Genomic DNA, 15,853 nt, shown 5'->3' with positions numbered 1-15,853 from the left:
CCAACTCAGTCAACCTCCAACCGCTTCTCAGCCTTTCAAACCCAAGCTCCTGCATCAGTGAATTCCATATTACACATGCAAATTCCAAATGACATAAACAATAAGGTAGTGACAAAAGTAACTCTAAACTCTATAATAGAGATAAAGAAAAGACACAAGACCACATGTATCCTTTTAACAAAACCAAATAAAACGATTATTCCAAAATATAATCATCAAATTTCATAGGCATCCTAGAATTCCTCTTTTGTAACACAGAATTTTCTTCAATCGAGGAATCCACAATTTCTTGTGCATTGGATTCAGACACCTTAGATTCAGTCTGACATGCACCAGGTATATTGAATTCTTCAACACTCATGTGATCTTGAGGAATAGAATTACAGGTGCCAATCTCATCATCAAACCACACATCACCATCTTCATCTTTTCCCAAAAAACATTCTTGCCCCGGTTTAAGGACCACAACAGAGCTTTTGCTCCACCAGCCCTTGTCCTTTAATAGAACAGCAGTATCAGTCACTCTTTCGACTTTTAAGGGAAGAGTGAATTTGGATGAACCCTTACGATTCAATGTTGGTTTAATAATACGTACCCAGTTGCCAATTTCCACACTTTTACTCTTTGTTTTATGACACAAATCATGATAATTTTTTCCAGAAATGCGAGAAGCTGGTATATTCCTTCTGGCTTTGGCAATAGACAATTCATAAGTTTCCCCTCCAGTTTCTTTTTTAAACAGAGGTGTCAACAAGGATTTGCCCTGTCTACCTCTCATTAACAAGTATGGAGATACACCAGTACATGCATTCGGGGTTATGTGGTAACTCCAAACCTTTTCCTTTAAAAACTCAAAAACATCAAGATTGCTCTCCAAAACAGCTTGAATCCCTTCTTTTAAAAACCTATTGGCCCTTTCTACTTGACCATTTGCGCGGGGACAATATAGTGGCGCTCTCTCAGAATGCACACCAAATTTATTCAAAAACAATTTCATCTCAGTAGAAAGGAATTGCACCCCATTGTCAGACAAAAGGGTAACAGGCACACCTTCAATTCTGAAGATATGCTCCAAGAATACAATAACTTCATCAGTAACTGGATGTTCTATAAAAGTGTAATACATCCACTTTGAAAAATTGTCAATGACAACAATTAAAAATCTCTTCTTCCTGCCCAAGGATTCATACGGACCAGAAAAATCAATAGAAACTTTCTCCCACGGACCAGCTTCTTGAACTGATAAGGGCTGAGTAGATACTTTCCAATGTTTGTCATATTTGACACATACAGAGCAATTATCCACCAATCTCTCAACACTTGCATCCATGCCCGGCCACCAATAGTGAACCTTGAGCAACTTTTTAGTACCAGACACTCCATGATGTCCCGAATGAGCTAACTGGATAAGTTTATTCCTGACACCAGCCGGTGGCACAAACAAATCCTGTCTCAACAAAATGCCATTTTCGATGCTAAGTTCATCGGCAACCTGAGCAAAGCTTCTGAGAGGAATCTCTAAATTTTTACAAGGCAGCCACCCATTGATAACAAAATGCTTGACCTTGGACAAAATGGTATCAACTGCTACAGAATCATTCCATTCTTTTTCAGAAAAAGCAGAATTACACGAATCAACGGCATCAACCAATGCCACAACACATTCATGCTGATCAATGATCTAATTTTCACACTCCTCCACAGGTGGGAGTCTAGATAAACAGTCTGCAGTAAAAATTTTACCTCCAGGAATGTGCTGAATTTCAAAATTAAACTCTTGCAATCTTGCAATAAGTCTTACAAGCCTGGATTAAGCTTTACCGCTTCTGACTCCATCCATCATGTACACAAGAGGCTTGTGATCGGTAACAAGAACAAAAGGTCGCCCCCACAAAACTTTTTTATATTTTTCCACTGCCCATACACAGGCCAAAGCCTCTTTTTCGATGGTACTATAATGCCTTTCAGCCCCACGAATTCCTCTTGAAATGAACAAAAAGACTCTTTCTTTGCCATCCACAATCTGTGTAAACACAGCACCAAGCCCAATTGCACTGGCATCTACAGTAACATAAGATCTTCCTTGAGAATCAAAAGTATTGAGACCAGGTGCTTTAGTTATAAGACTTTTAACATTATCAAAGGCTTCATCATGAATATCTGTCCAAATAAATTGAGACCCTTTGTTTAAAAGTTGTCTGAGAGGCTCAACCACAAGAGCATAACCCTTAACAAATCTTGAATAATACTCGCCCAACCCCAGAAAAGAACACAAAGAATCTTTATCTTGAGGCCTGCTAGCTTTCTCCAAAGTATTAATGAGATCTTCCTTGGAAAAAATGCCATCAGGAGTGATCCTGTGGCCCAAATAATTAATCTCCTCTACAAGAAACTTGCATTTGTCTTTACTCACTGTCATCCCCTTGCTTTCTAAGATGTTTAAAACATTGTCAAGAATCTTGTTGTGATGCTCACAAGTTTCAGCAAAAATTAAAATGTCATCCTGAAATGACTGCATACCACTCAAACCCTGAAATGGGCTCTCAATTAATTTTTGAAAAACACTGGCCGCTGCGGCCAACCCAAACGGCATTCTCAAAAACCTGTAAAGACCAAATGGAGTGATGAATGTTGTGAGATCTTTTGAAGACTCATCAAGAAGCACTTGATGGTACGTTGATTTAAGATCGATTATGGAGAAAGACTTTGCACCATTAACAGCTGCCAACATTTCTTGAATTCTGGGCAAGGGATAAGTGTCTACCACAATATTTTTATTGAGAGACCTAAGGTCCACACACAATCTCAAATCTTGATTTTTTTTAAGGGCAATAACTATAGCAGAAACCCACTCAGAACTATCAGTGGTTTTGATGATGCCCTCAGAACACAGAGTATCTAGATGAGATTTGAATTTTTGCCGTATACCTAGAGGAACCATGCGTACTTTATGTTGAATTGGCACAGCTCCTTTTTTTAGCTTGATTCTGTGTGTATAACCTTTTTCTTGCCCAAATTCATCTTTAAAAATATCACTGTGTTTCTTCAGAATCATCTATGAAAAACAGAGAGGTACCCCTTGTGAAGGCCAAGGGAAATAGGGTTATTCAACCTAGGTAAGAGAAAGGGTTCCCTTAAGGCACAAATAAAAACAGGTATAAAATAATGTACCTTATAACTTAACAAATACATACAACAAAATATGGAAAAGTTAAAAGTTCATTTATTTGAATATATTAAAAAACAGTCATTAGGGATAACTAGACTAAATCCCTGAACTAAAACAGGATAAAATTGAGACAATATATATAATTGCGACCTGCACAATTACAAGCAGACAGAACTGTTACAACACACATTTGTTGGATACAGGTTTGTATATTCTTTCTCCGCTCTAATGACACCAGAGTAGTATCACTACCAAATCAGCGTATCTATTATGGTGTTGGAGACTTGAATTATACGCTTTAGGTTGCGTCGACGCGTTTCGGTGATAACTCCTTCTTATAATCACCTTTATCAAGACATAAAATTTGTCTGCCAGAACCAGAGGGTATGTAAAATCGCCCTAGGATTAAATGTCATGCAGAGAATTAGCATCATTTTTAACTCAGTGGACTTATAGCATTACTGTAGTTAATACATGGAAAAAATCACAACATGTTCACTATTCATTGTCTTCTGTTATCTCTATTACTTATGTTGGTTACAATGAGCTCCATTTTTTTCTCTCTAGGTTAACATGTGCATTTTTTCAAAATATTAGACAAACCTTAAGAAAAACATAGAAACAATTTACTGGAAGTGGCTCATGGCTATTAACTTTATCGCTCAAAATTTGGCCACATGCTTTATCGACAATAAAAATTACTGTAAACAATTCTGTATTTTCCCGATTTATCTTGAGCTAACAAAGCAGTAAGTAAGGCTATTTATTCGGAAAACGTATTAATAACCTTTCCTAGGTAACCCAATTATACTACCTTGGTTCGACATAAAAAAAGAATTTGTTCTAGAAACACAGGTAAGGGGCACTTGGGGCCTCAGATTTCACTAATCTTGAAACAGAAGGGGGGTACGGGTCCACTAGACCAGAAGAATTGTAACAAAGAACACCCAAGTTTCAGAGATAGACATATGGGTAGTCATATTAATATCAGCTTACCCTGGGATAATATTGACGATCCTTTATAGGGATCACTTCACGTTTCCTAATTGGAGCGTGGTCTTCTGTAGTCGCCTTATACAATGCTGCTGGTAGAAGTATATTTCTGTTTCTGTGGTAACATGGAGTTTTGCATTAATGCATATCTTATATAATGCTACATTGTTAGGGAAAGAAGAGATAGTTTAAATTCATGCCTACCTGTTCTGAATAAATGCGATCTTTTGTTGTCCCCCTGAACATGGAAGACCAAAGGAAATTGGTTGTGTTGTAGACCATAAGTGTTATATGCAATCAGGCCAAAATTGCCTGTGCCATAGGACAAGAAATATTGGTTAGCTAGCGAGTTCTAACATAAAGCTCGTATTCTGTCCCGGATTGGTCGATTCAATATCCAATCAGGTAACAGTCTCACGAGCAGAGGCTCAAACTACGGACCAGAAAGGAAACTAGGTTTCGGGTCCCCTGATTGGATAGTTAGATTCAATAGACTCAGTATCCTTTTAAGAAACTCATTAGCATACTCAGTATCCAGTATCCTGTCCCGGATTGGTCGATTTAATATCCAATCAGGCAACAGTCCCATAGATATAACCGCAAGCAACTCTGCTAGTCCTGACACACGACTCGGACCCTTATAGAGAGCAGAACCCTTATCTACTAACTAGGTGAGTGAACATCCTGACCTTACTTCGATTTCTGAAGGAAATGAGTAGAGACTGTAGGTCTTATTTAAATCCAGTATGGCTCCAATTTTTGACTGCCTGTCTATAATTCATTCACAGGTAGACTCTCATTATATTTGGCCATATATCATAGGTAAGCTAACTTAATTTTCTTACTTAATTGGATTAGTATATCTGGAGAGTAACTTAAAGCTAATAAAACAGCTAAATTACATCTTAAATTGATTTTAGGTTATCTTTGTGAAGCCTAAAAGAGAATTATAACCACAACCTCCTGTAACATAATCCGCCAGAAGTGGAGAATTCGTGATATTTATATTTATACATGGTAACTTCCTTTTAACAGATGCTATTGATTGTTCGAGCTTTATGTTAGAACTCGCTAGCTAACCAATATTCCTTGGTTTTTCTTTCCTGTCCTATGGCACAGGCAATTTTGGCCTGATTGCATATAACACTTACGGTCTACAACACAACCAATTTCCCTTGGTCTCTCATGATCAAGGGGACAACAAAAGATCGCATTTATTCAGAACAGGTACGCATGAATTTAAACTATCTCTTCTTTCCCTAACAATGTAGCATTATATAAGATATGCATTAATGCAAAACTCCATGTTACCACAGAAACAGAAATATACTTCTACCAGCAGCATTGTATAAGGCGACTACAGAAGACCACGCTCCAATTAGGAAACGTGAAGTGATCTCTATAAAGGATCGTCAATATTATCCCAGGGTAAGCTGATATTAATATGACTACCCCATACGTCCATCTCTGAAACTTGGGTGTTCTTTGTTACAATTCTTCTGGTCTAGTGGACCCGTACCCCCCTTCTGTTTCAAGATTAGTGAAATCTGAGGCCTCAAGTGCCCCTTACCTGTGTTTCTAGAACAAAATTTTTTTTTATGTGGAACCAAGGTAGTATAATTGGGTTACCTAGGAAAGGTTATTAATACGTTTTCCGAATAAATAGCCTTACTTACTGCTTTGTTAGCTCAAGATAAATCGGGAAAATACAGAATTGTTTACAGTAATTTTTATTGTCGATAAAGCATGTGGCCAAATTTTGAGCGATAAAGTTAATAGCCATGAGCCACTTCCAGTAAATTGTTTCTATGTTTTTCTTAAGGTTTGTCTAATATTTTGAAAAAATGCACATGTTAACCTAGAGAGAAAAAAATGGAGCTCATTGTAACCAACATAAGTAATAGAGATAACAGAAGACAATGAATAGTGAACATGTTGTGATTTTTTTTCATGTATTAACTACAGTAATGCTATAAGTCCACTGAGTTAAAAAATGATGCTAATTCTCTGCATGACATTTAATCCTAGGGCGATTTTACATACCCTCTGGTTCTGGCAGACAAATTTTATGTCTTGATAAAGGTGATTATAAGAAGGAGTTATCACCGAAACGCGTCGACGCAACCTAAAGCATATAATTCAAGTCTCCAACACCATAATAGATACGCTGATTTGGTAGTGATACTACTCTGGTGTCATTAGAGCGGAGAAAGAATATACAAACCTGTATCCAACAAATGTGTGTTGTAACTGTTCTGTCTGCTTGTAATTGTGCAGGTCGCAATTATATATATTGTCTCAATTTTATCCTGTTTTAGTTCAGGGATTTAGTCTAGTTATCCCTAATGACTGTTTTTTAATATATTCAAATAAATGAACTTTTAACTTTTCCATATTTTGTTGTATGTATTTGTTAAGTTATAAGGTACATTATTTTATACCTGTTTTTATTTGTGCCTTAAGGGAACCCTTTCTCTTACCTTCTTCAGAATCATCTCCAAAGAAGACTTATCAATAGAAATACTATTGACATCTAAATCTCTTAATTGAATAGGGCGATCTGAGCCTGGACATAAAATCAAACCCAACTTCCCCAAATCAAATCATCCTACTATGTTTTTACCATCAATAGCCACAAATCTTTGTAAGCACCTTGCGTCCCTCAAATTCCAATGTATCTTCAAAGAAGCCTACCATGGAAATATCAAAATTACCAAACGCCTTGGGGTTAACATTAGTTTTTCTGAGTTTCCTCCAATTATCTTTGAAAAAAATATCGGATAGGATGGTAATCGTAAACCTGAGTCTGCCATGGCTTCAAAAGCTACGTCACCAACTAATACAGTACCCAAATGAGCCTTAAAAGGAATGGTAATGTTGTTTACAGAATCATCAAACAAATCATCATAAACAGTAAGAAGTAAATTTCCTAAGTCATGCTCTGCATTAGAAATAATATTAACACTAGAGTTTGAAATTTTCTTTGGTGCTTTGCACACCGATGAAAAATGACCAACTTTGTCACATTTGATGCATTTTCTTTTTAAAGCAGGACAGTGAGGACAATTGGCACCGCATCTGTAACAACTTAGATTACTGTCTGTGTTATTTTTGGCATTTCCCTTATTGAAAGATTGTATGGCACAAACAGGAGAAGAGGAAGCAGCATTTCTAGATTCTTCAGCAGTGATGACCTTCGAGGACAAAATAGACCTTTCAATTCCTTTAGCCAAATCTAACACTTCACCTAATGTAGGATTGAGACAGGAAAGGAGTCTTTCTTGTACCTTTTTTGACTCACAGTTGAACACATATTGATCTCTAATGAAGAAATCTACATTTGCTCCATGCTCAAAGTTCGCTGCCAAAACTCTAAGAGCTGCAACATATTCTTGGATGGTTTCATCAGGAAGTTGTTTTCTTTTGTGAAAAGAATGTCTTTCAATTAAAACATCAGGTTCATCCTCAAATTGTTTCTCTAGTCTTGCTACAGCTTCTTTATAAACATTCCCTCCATCTCCTCCACTACTGGGTGGTGCTATGGGGATGAGATTCTTGAATATTTCAATTACTGCCGTGCCTAGAAAACTAAATAAAATTGCTTTCAATCTTTCAGGTGAAAATTTAGTGCCATCAATGGCTATTATGTAGTTTTCAAATGATTCAAACCATTTCTTCCACGGCAATTTTGGTTTGCCTGGAATCTGCAAAAATATGGCAGGCTGATTACAGATTTGAGAAGCTGCCATTTTCAAATGAAAATTTAGTAGGTGAAAATTAAAAGGAAAAGAAAAAATAATGTTTTTCTTTTTTTTTTTTAACTACACTGTATAGTGAATAAAGTATTAATCTGTCAGACTGAAGTACACATATCACTCAAATAAAGTGTGCATAACACTGTAGAAGAAGCATAATTAATAATTATACAGGACATGCACAAGTAATATTATCTTAAAAGTGTGCAAATGACTGTTGTAAAAGTTAATAAGAAATGTACTTATTAAACATGTACCTCAATATGGTACCATTAGAACTTTACTTAAAACCTCCAACCTTCTAGAAAGTGAGCGAATCACTGATTGTACTCAGTGTGCGAATCACTGGATCCGCAAGTAAGATTTAAAACACACCACAACTTAAGCTAAACAGAGCGAAGAACTGAAATGTTCCAGAAGCCGCAGTAAGCCTTGTTGTAACGGATCACAGCGTTTCCAAATGCAAAGCTGGTTAGAGAAAATTCAACAACATCAAAATGGCCTCCACGTGACGTAAAACGTGCAAAACGTCCTCCCCAAGATGGCCGCCAGTGACGTGAGCTGCGTAGAGGCACGTCTGACACGTCAGCGCATAGGTAACTTGGCAACAATCGTCAGGGAGAGACGTCACAAGCATCACTCGCGTGAACAGCTCAGAGCGCGTTACAAGACTTAAGCGCGAGCAATGTCACGAGCGAGTAACAGATCCTTCAAGTAATAATTTCAGATTACAGTACCTTGACTTTAGATGAGGAAGTAGCCGTGAAGAAAGTGTAGAAACCCCAACAGAGTGCTTAATTTGTGCCAGTGGTTGCCGGTGTCCACCACCGACACTCATTTTTGGTGATCAGGATACTTTTACTTGCTGACTGTGACAGTCTGCATTGCAGGTGAAAACCAGAGTCGCTCTAGGCTGTTGAAAGATCAGCTTATACCATCGTGGCTAGGATGAAAGGTGACTGCCTGGGTCGATTTTGAGGGCATAAGGTCTTATTAGATTCCTTTGCCTATCTGATTTTCGCAGAATAGTATTCTGTCTATCTGTCATCAATTTTTTATGTTCGGCTAGCTTAGTTTTATAAATAATCCTTTCGGAGATTACATATTTTTCCCGCCACTTTCGCTCTTGCCTGCAACAGTTTTGCCTAAAAGATCTGAGGGTATCATTATACCACAGGTGGGAAATTCTTTTTTTAGAGGGGTTCTTTGATTTGAGGGGGTCCACAGCATCCAGATCACTTACAATCCAATTGTTGTAACCAACAATCATGTGTTCTATTCTATTGTAGGTCTTGGGACAGCCTTCTTGAGTGCTGATGTAAGTTCTGATAATTGAATTTTATGTAGATCTCAGAAGAGTAAGTTATGATTCACAGCTGCTCTCTGTAGTTTTTACTGTGATTTTATCTGCCAGTTAACCACTAAATGATCCTTCCAGGGTAAGAGCAGAGTGGTCGGGTCTTTAAAGTAGGGGTTGTTCGAAAAGATCCCATCCAGCGTGTGACCTGCGCGGTGGGTAGATTTATTATTTTTTAGTGAGAGCCCAAACTCTATCATAGTGTCCATCAGCCTACTGGACTCCAAATGTGACTTCTTTTCCAGATCCACAATATGTCAGACTATGAAAATGTGGGTGCCTTTTGTCCCTGAACCATTATAAATGCGGCGGCTAGAGCTATTCTCATGGTTGGGCCCAGAGCACGAATGTCCAGACATCTGAAGTCCCTGCACTGGCTGCCGGTTCGGAAAAGGATTCAATTTAAAGCATTGGTTCTGGCTTTCAGGGACTTCCATGACATAGACGCCATCTATATTAGGAATAGGATTCAGCATTATGTGCCTCAATAAGCCCTAAGATCTTCACAACAACTTCTGATGTCAATTCCCAAGTTTTTCCGCGTCCGACTAGGCGCCCGCTCTTTCCAAGTGCTGGCCTCCCGGTTATGGAACTGCCTGCCTGTGCCTCTCAGGCAGGTACAGGATCTGCTCTCTTTTAGGAAACAGTTAAAAACCTGGCTGTTCCAGCAGTAACCGTCTACAGTGCTTGTCAGATACTGGCTGGTCTTCTGTCATGTGGTCCTTAGCGTCAGGACACTCTGTGGAGTAGCCATGCGCTTTACAATTACCCTTACATTACATTACATTACACAAGCCATGATAGTTTGGAGGACAGTTAGTTGACTTGCAGTGCTCTTTAAGCTTTTTTGGGAGACGGACCAGGCAGGTATGTAGAAACTCCAGGTGTGTGGTGGGATCTCTTCTTCCGAACCTGGGATTTACGGAGCAAAAAATGTTGAAAACCACTGAGCCATGAATATCCAAACACACAACTAAGATGGAAATAAGAAACAATGGCTGATAAAATGTCAAAAGACCGGGAGCAATTCATGAGCACGGCAGGCACACTGCACCCTCCTTCAGCACCTGAATGGTGGCCTTTTACCGCAGAGAGATCAGACATCAGGCTGATAAGTGAGCAGGAGATTATCAGACACTAATTCCCGCTCTATTAATATGGCACTCCCGAAGTGGGGATACCTTAACCTCAGTGAGATACCACAGAGGATGATCATTTTCCAGGTATGGAATTGCTTCATCAGTATGAGTTTTTGTGTCTGGAATAAGGAATAAATGTGGTAATCAAGGTCTGCATACAGATTAGCTCATGTTTTTCCCACATTCTGGTCATTTTTCCCCAGATAAGTTCCCATTGGCTTAAGCAGGCAAAATGTGTATTGAGAAAAACTTGCTGACGTAGTTCATCTAATCTGGATTCAGTTGGGAAATTCTGCACTACTCAATACATTGTTTTTTTTGTGTGTTTTTTTTTGTATCCTCATTCGCCATTAATCTCACTTCAAATTGCGCTCAAGGTGTCTGTACTTACTCTCAGAAACTGAGGGACTTAGGCTGTTAGAAGTGGACGCCCGCCTACTAGTATCAGAAGCACCATAGAGGTCAACATGAAAGCCGCTGAGATCTCTCCTCCCAAGCTCTTAGAGCAAGATGACATTCGCCAAAAAGGCCACCACAAAACCTGGTGGTACGTGGCTTTAGCTAGAAGAGTTTTAAAATGGCATAATCATTGGTTTATTTGGGGAAAAAAAAAAAACACTCCATGATTTTTTTTTCTTTGTCATCTGGTCCGCCCATCTAAGTTGCAGAGGCTTCCAAAAGGCCTTCTTTTTGTCACTCCCTTGTCTAGCCAAATCCAATTTAGAAACTGCTAATACTGAAGATTGCCAGTCCAGCAGAGTAGGAGAACTTGATTCAGTCCATTTTATGCAGATTTGCCTCCTAGCTAATAAAATGGAGTAAAAGAGAAGCAGTTCAGCGGGGCCCTTGATGTTATCTGCAAGGCCAAATATTATCAAAGCTAAATTCATATTAACAGTGCGGCCCAAAACGCTCGTCAGGAAGTCGCCAACCTCTCTACAAAAGCTGGCCAGGGCGGGACATTCCATGAACATATGTATGTCTGAAGTTGATATCTGACCACATTTTTTACAGCTAACTGGTGGCCCTTTGGAAATTAACGACAACTTATGGGGAGTAAAATAGGCCCTATGGATGGTGAATAGGTGATTCCTTTTAACCAAGCTGGTTTCACAACTTCGTGTAGAGTCTTACATGATTTCTGCCAGAGTTTAGACCAATCTTGTGTAGGTGAAGAGCTCCCCCATAGTTCCTCGGCTAGCTTGAATTCGCCATCTACTTCGTCCAAAAGGCTTTGATACCAAAAGGAAACTTCTTTCCTGCCTGGGGGCTCATTTACCAGCTGATTTCTAGAATGCTGCCACTGTCCGAAACAATTTTCCGTAAACCAGTTTGGAACCAACTCTTGATTTGATAATATTTGAACCGCAACAGACCTCCCCCAACCCTATCCCGGAGAAGTTCCCAGGAAATAAGGGTGCCTCCAACGAGGAGGTCTCCCCAAACCGCCAGCCCTGTCTCTTTCAAGGGTCGTGCCAATCTATCCTTCAGACATTCTGGAGTGCCAGGGAAATCCCATAGAGGGGCCAAGCTAGAAAAATAATCAAGCCCCACAGCACTTCTCGCCTTAGCCCAAGTTTGGGCTACACCTTGGAGAACTTTCAGCTTAATTTTTTTTTAAAACTTCGGTTCCCCAAATTTAAATAGAAAACCCTCTTCTGCCAATTTAGCACCCCTAAGCATGGCCAAAAACATCCGCCACTACCAAACTTCACAGGCATCTTCAATAACATGCGTGAGTGTGAGAGTTGGAAAGCCCAAGCATACAGTTGAATGTCCGGCAGCGCCAGGCCCCCCTTTTCTCTTCTCCTCCTCAACTTTTTCCACGCGATTCTCGGTGATTTAGATGCCCAAATAAACAAATTGATTTCCCTCTGAAGTTTATCAATCATGGATTTTTCAAAATAAAGGGGAATACAATTAAAAAGAAATGTGATCTTTGGTAAAATTGTCATCTTGATTAGATTGATTCTTCCAATAATGGTCAAAGGAAGTATAGCCCAAGATTTCAACAGCCTTTTACATTCCTTTACCACTATACCTAGATTAATCTCAGCGATCTTTGTGATATCCTGAACTACGTAAACTCCCAGATACCTCATTTTGGAGCTGGGCTGATAGTGCTGGTATGTCTCTGATATATTCCAAGTCATAAGCTCTGTTTTTGCTGCATTGATCTCATATCCAGAGACAGAGCCAAAATCCTGACCTAGGCCAATCACTGTAGGGAATGCTGTTTGTAAATCAGATGAAAGAATCAAGATGTCATCGGCATACAGGGCTACCTTCCTCTCCCACGTCCCATATTTAAAAGGTTGAATATTAACATCTGACCTGAGGCGCTGAGCAAATGGCTCAATGTAAAGGTCAAATAAAAGCGGGGAGAGTGGGCAGCCCTGTCTAGTGCCTCTGGTGATACTAAATGGATCTGTTACATTCCCATTAACCAGTAGCCTAGCCGTAGGGCTATGATAAATTAACTGGACTATATGACAGAACTTTTCCCCCAAACCAAACTTCCTCAGGGTCTCTGACAGGTAAATCCAGTTTACTCTGTCAAAAGCCTTAGTGGCATCCAATGTCATAGCCACTAATGGGAGGGAAAATGCAGAGGCAAGATCGACAGCGCCAATTAAATCATACGTAAGGTCTGAGAGCTGTCGGTTCCTGACGAACCCCTTCTGATCTGGGTGAAGGACATCTCCTAACATAAGACCCAATCTCGCTGCCATGATAGAGGTAAAAATCTTATAGTCTACATTTAAAGTAAGTACAAGGAGTGCAGAATAACTGATTTAAGGAACAGCTAACCTTGATGCTCCACACACTGGACTAGTAAGTATTTTAATCTTCGAAGGAGACATTGGTGTGGTTCTCTTTCCCGGAAACATTATATGAGATCTTCTGGGCTGCTTCTGCTTTCCCTGATGATTTTTTGAATAGTGGAGAGCTGAGACTAGCTGCATAGATGGATCGGATGTCATGCAGCATTTTAGTGCCTCATTTATTTCATGCCATCCTTTGTCCTTTATAAGCAGCATTGTGAATGCTGCTTTTCCTTTAGCATGTGTGTCTTTTTCCATTAATTTCACTGCTGGGTGAGATATTCACCTAATTTTCTAGGTTTTTTCTTATGATGGTGACTCTTTTTTCACAGATTCTGCACCATTTTGCTGCAGGCAATGCAACTATGGATAGACATACGCATTGCTACTGCGATTCCCTGGCGTGACGGTACCTGATAAATCAGATTACTTTTCTCTGATCAATATTTACTTTGTTTTAGGGTGCTACTTTAAATGCCATTATTGTCCCACTCACCACTCATCTGAATAGCAGGCCTCTTGTGGGGTGACATAATTTCACTCCATACACCAAAGAACAGCTCTCAATGCAAATTCTAGCCACCAGGGGCCATATCATACATATGGCCCGATTCACAGAACTAACTTAAGACAAAATCCTAAACTTACTACTTTTGGTATTCACAGAAGTTAAGATTTTGTCCTAAGTTTGACTTAAGACAAACTTAAGACAGACTTATGACAAACTTAAGACAAACGTAAGACAAACTTAATACAGACTTAAGACAGACTTAAGACAGACTTAAGACAGACTTAAGACAGACTTAAGACAAACTTAAGACAAACTTAAGACAAAATCCTAACTTAAGTCTGTCTTAAGTCTGTCTTAAGTTTGCCTTAAGTCTGTCTTAAGTCTGTCTTAAGTCTGTCTTAAGTTTGTCTTAAGTTTGTCTTAAGACAAACTCCTAACTTCTGTGAATACCAAAAGTAGTAAGTTTAGGATTTTGTCTTAAGTTAGTTCTGTGAATCGGGCCCCGTGTGCCTAAAGGTGGTGCACTGTTAGTGTGCTCCCTGATGGCAGCCCTTTTGAGAAGGGAAAGGTGGTCCCATAGACCCCCTACCCCCAGACACCCACCTGCAGGTGGCTACAGTCACACGCACTAGTCTGTGGCTGTCCTGGGGGAAAAGATATTTCATCATAATAAGTCGCACTTTCCCTATTTGCATCCGGCGCACCTGTTTAAAGGTGGGCAATGGCACAGACAGGGTCACTTCACCCCGTTTAAAGGTGGGCCATGGGGCAAACAAAGATGTTGTGCCCTGTTTAAAGGTTGGCATTGGGGCAAACAGGGATGCTGCACCCTGTCTGTAATATGGGCCCAGGTGTTGGCAGGTGCTCCCAAAAGAAGAGGGTTAGAGCAAAAGAGAAAATTGTCACAGCTTCTCACAAATTCACTTCAGTTCTTCAGATCATCCGAGTGTTCATTCTGTTGTCACCTGGGAATCTTTGCCTGAATGTTCTAGTATGAGGTTTTCATCAGTTATGCACCAGAATGAGTGGAGAACGGCCTACTTTGGGGACATCAAGTCCTGTGCCGATGGTACGTTTATTTATCTGTGTCCTCAACTAATTATAGACTTGAAATCTCTTGCCTTGGGAGTGAGGTGGAACCTCTAGTGTTTAGAGAGATGTGGAGTGTATTTAAATTTAGGGGAGCATTCATTTTGGAGTGTTCGTCTATCCCATCCGCTCAGAATAAGGGAACTGCTTTTAGCTCGAGACTCCCACTGTTCCCAGCCCTCAGTGGATTTTTGCTTTGTGTTCATGGTTTTAATGTGGTGGGATCATTTAATGCAGCTGTTACCGTTGAACCGTGTGACGGTTTTAGGAAGATGGTTTACTTGAAGGCACGCAGCCTCACTTGCCATCTCGTTGTTACCACGTGATCTATACTGCGATCACGGCGCGCAGCCTCACATGCCATCTCTTGATCCATCTTGCCATCCCCAAAACAAGTGCACTTCCTCTTTCTTCTCAGGGCTGTAGTGGCCTGGGTGAAGGGCACTGGGACCCTGCACCGGACGATTAGGCAGGAAGGCAACTGGACACCACTTTCGGTCAGGGGGTGGACAGGGCAGTTGGAATGAGAAGGGCATGAGGACAGACGTGCATGTGGGCAGGGAAGCAATAATACTAAATAAAGAGCAACCACACCCTTACCTGGTTCCTGTGTGGTTCCTGGGCAGAAAGAACATGACAACTGGTGATGGACAAGGTGGGATTTCAAAGCGCCACCAAACACGTGCACCCTGGTCCCTCGTGACTGAAGAACGGAGCCAGGAGCCCACCCTGGTCAGCCCGCCGCAGGAAAATACAGAAGGCGAACAGCTGCGACATCCGGAGCCCACCTGGTCACAGGAAGTAACGGAGCCAGGAGCCCACCCTGGTCCGAGTGCTGGAATCAGCACAGGAGCCCGCCCAGCTGCAGAGGAGACGCAGTAAGAGACCCCCCCATCTGCTTGAAGGCAAGCGGTTAACTCATCTGCGAGAGGGAGCATCCAAGTGCACCTGACCGCGTCCCTGCCGCCGCAGCATCCCGAAGAGCCCGCTTCGCGCGTAGATTTAAAGGCAAATG

General features: G+C 40.5%; 1 protein-coding gene and 1 long non-coding RNA gene across 2 annotated transcripts in view; one reads left to right on the top strand and one right to left on the bottom strand.

Moving 5' to 3' along the window:
* Nucleotides 1-15,853, bottom strand: part of LOC146809107 (zinc finger and BTB domain-containing protein 16-like) — a 435,238-nt gene that overhangs the window by 206,468 nt on the left and 212,917 nt on the right. The gene's annotated exons all lie outside the window — the stretch shown is intronic.
* LOC146809108 (uncharacterized) lies at nucleotides 5,082-6,457 on the top strand. Its single transcript, XR_014966326.1, has 4 exons — nucleotides 5,082-5,179; nucleotides 5,282-5,389; nucleotides 5,479-5,590; nucleotides 6,191-6,457. It is a non-coding gene; the product is annotated as an uncharacterized LOC146809108 (long non-coding RNA).

Source organism: Triturus cristatus, chromosome 7 (genome assembly GCF_964204655.1).
Source record: "Triturus cristatus chromosome 7, aTriCri1.1, whole genome shotgun sequence".
Lineage (NCBI taxonomy): Eukaryota > Metazoa > Chordata > Amphibia > Caudata > Salamandridae > Triturus > Triturus cristatus.
This window is presented reverse-complemented; position numbering and strand designations above follow the sequence as displayed.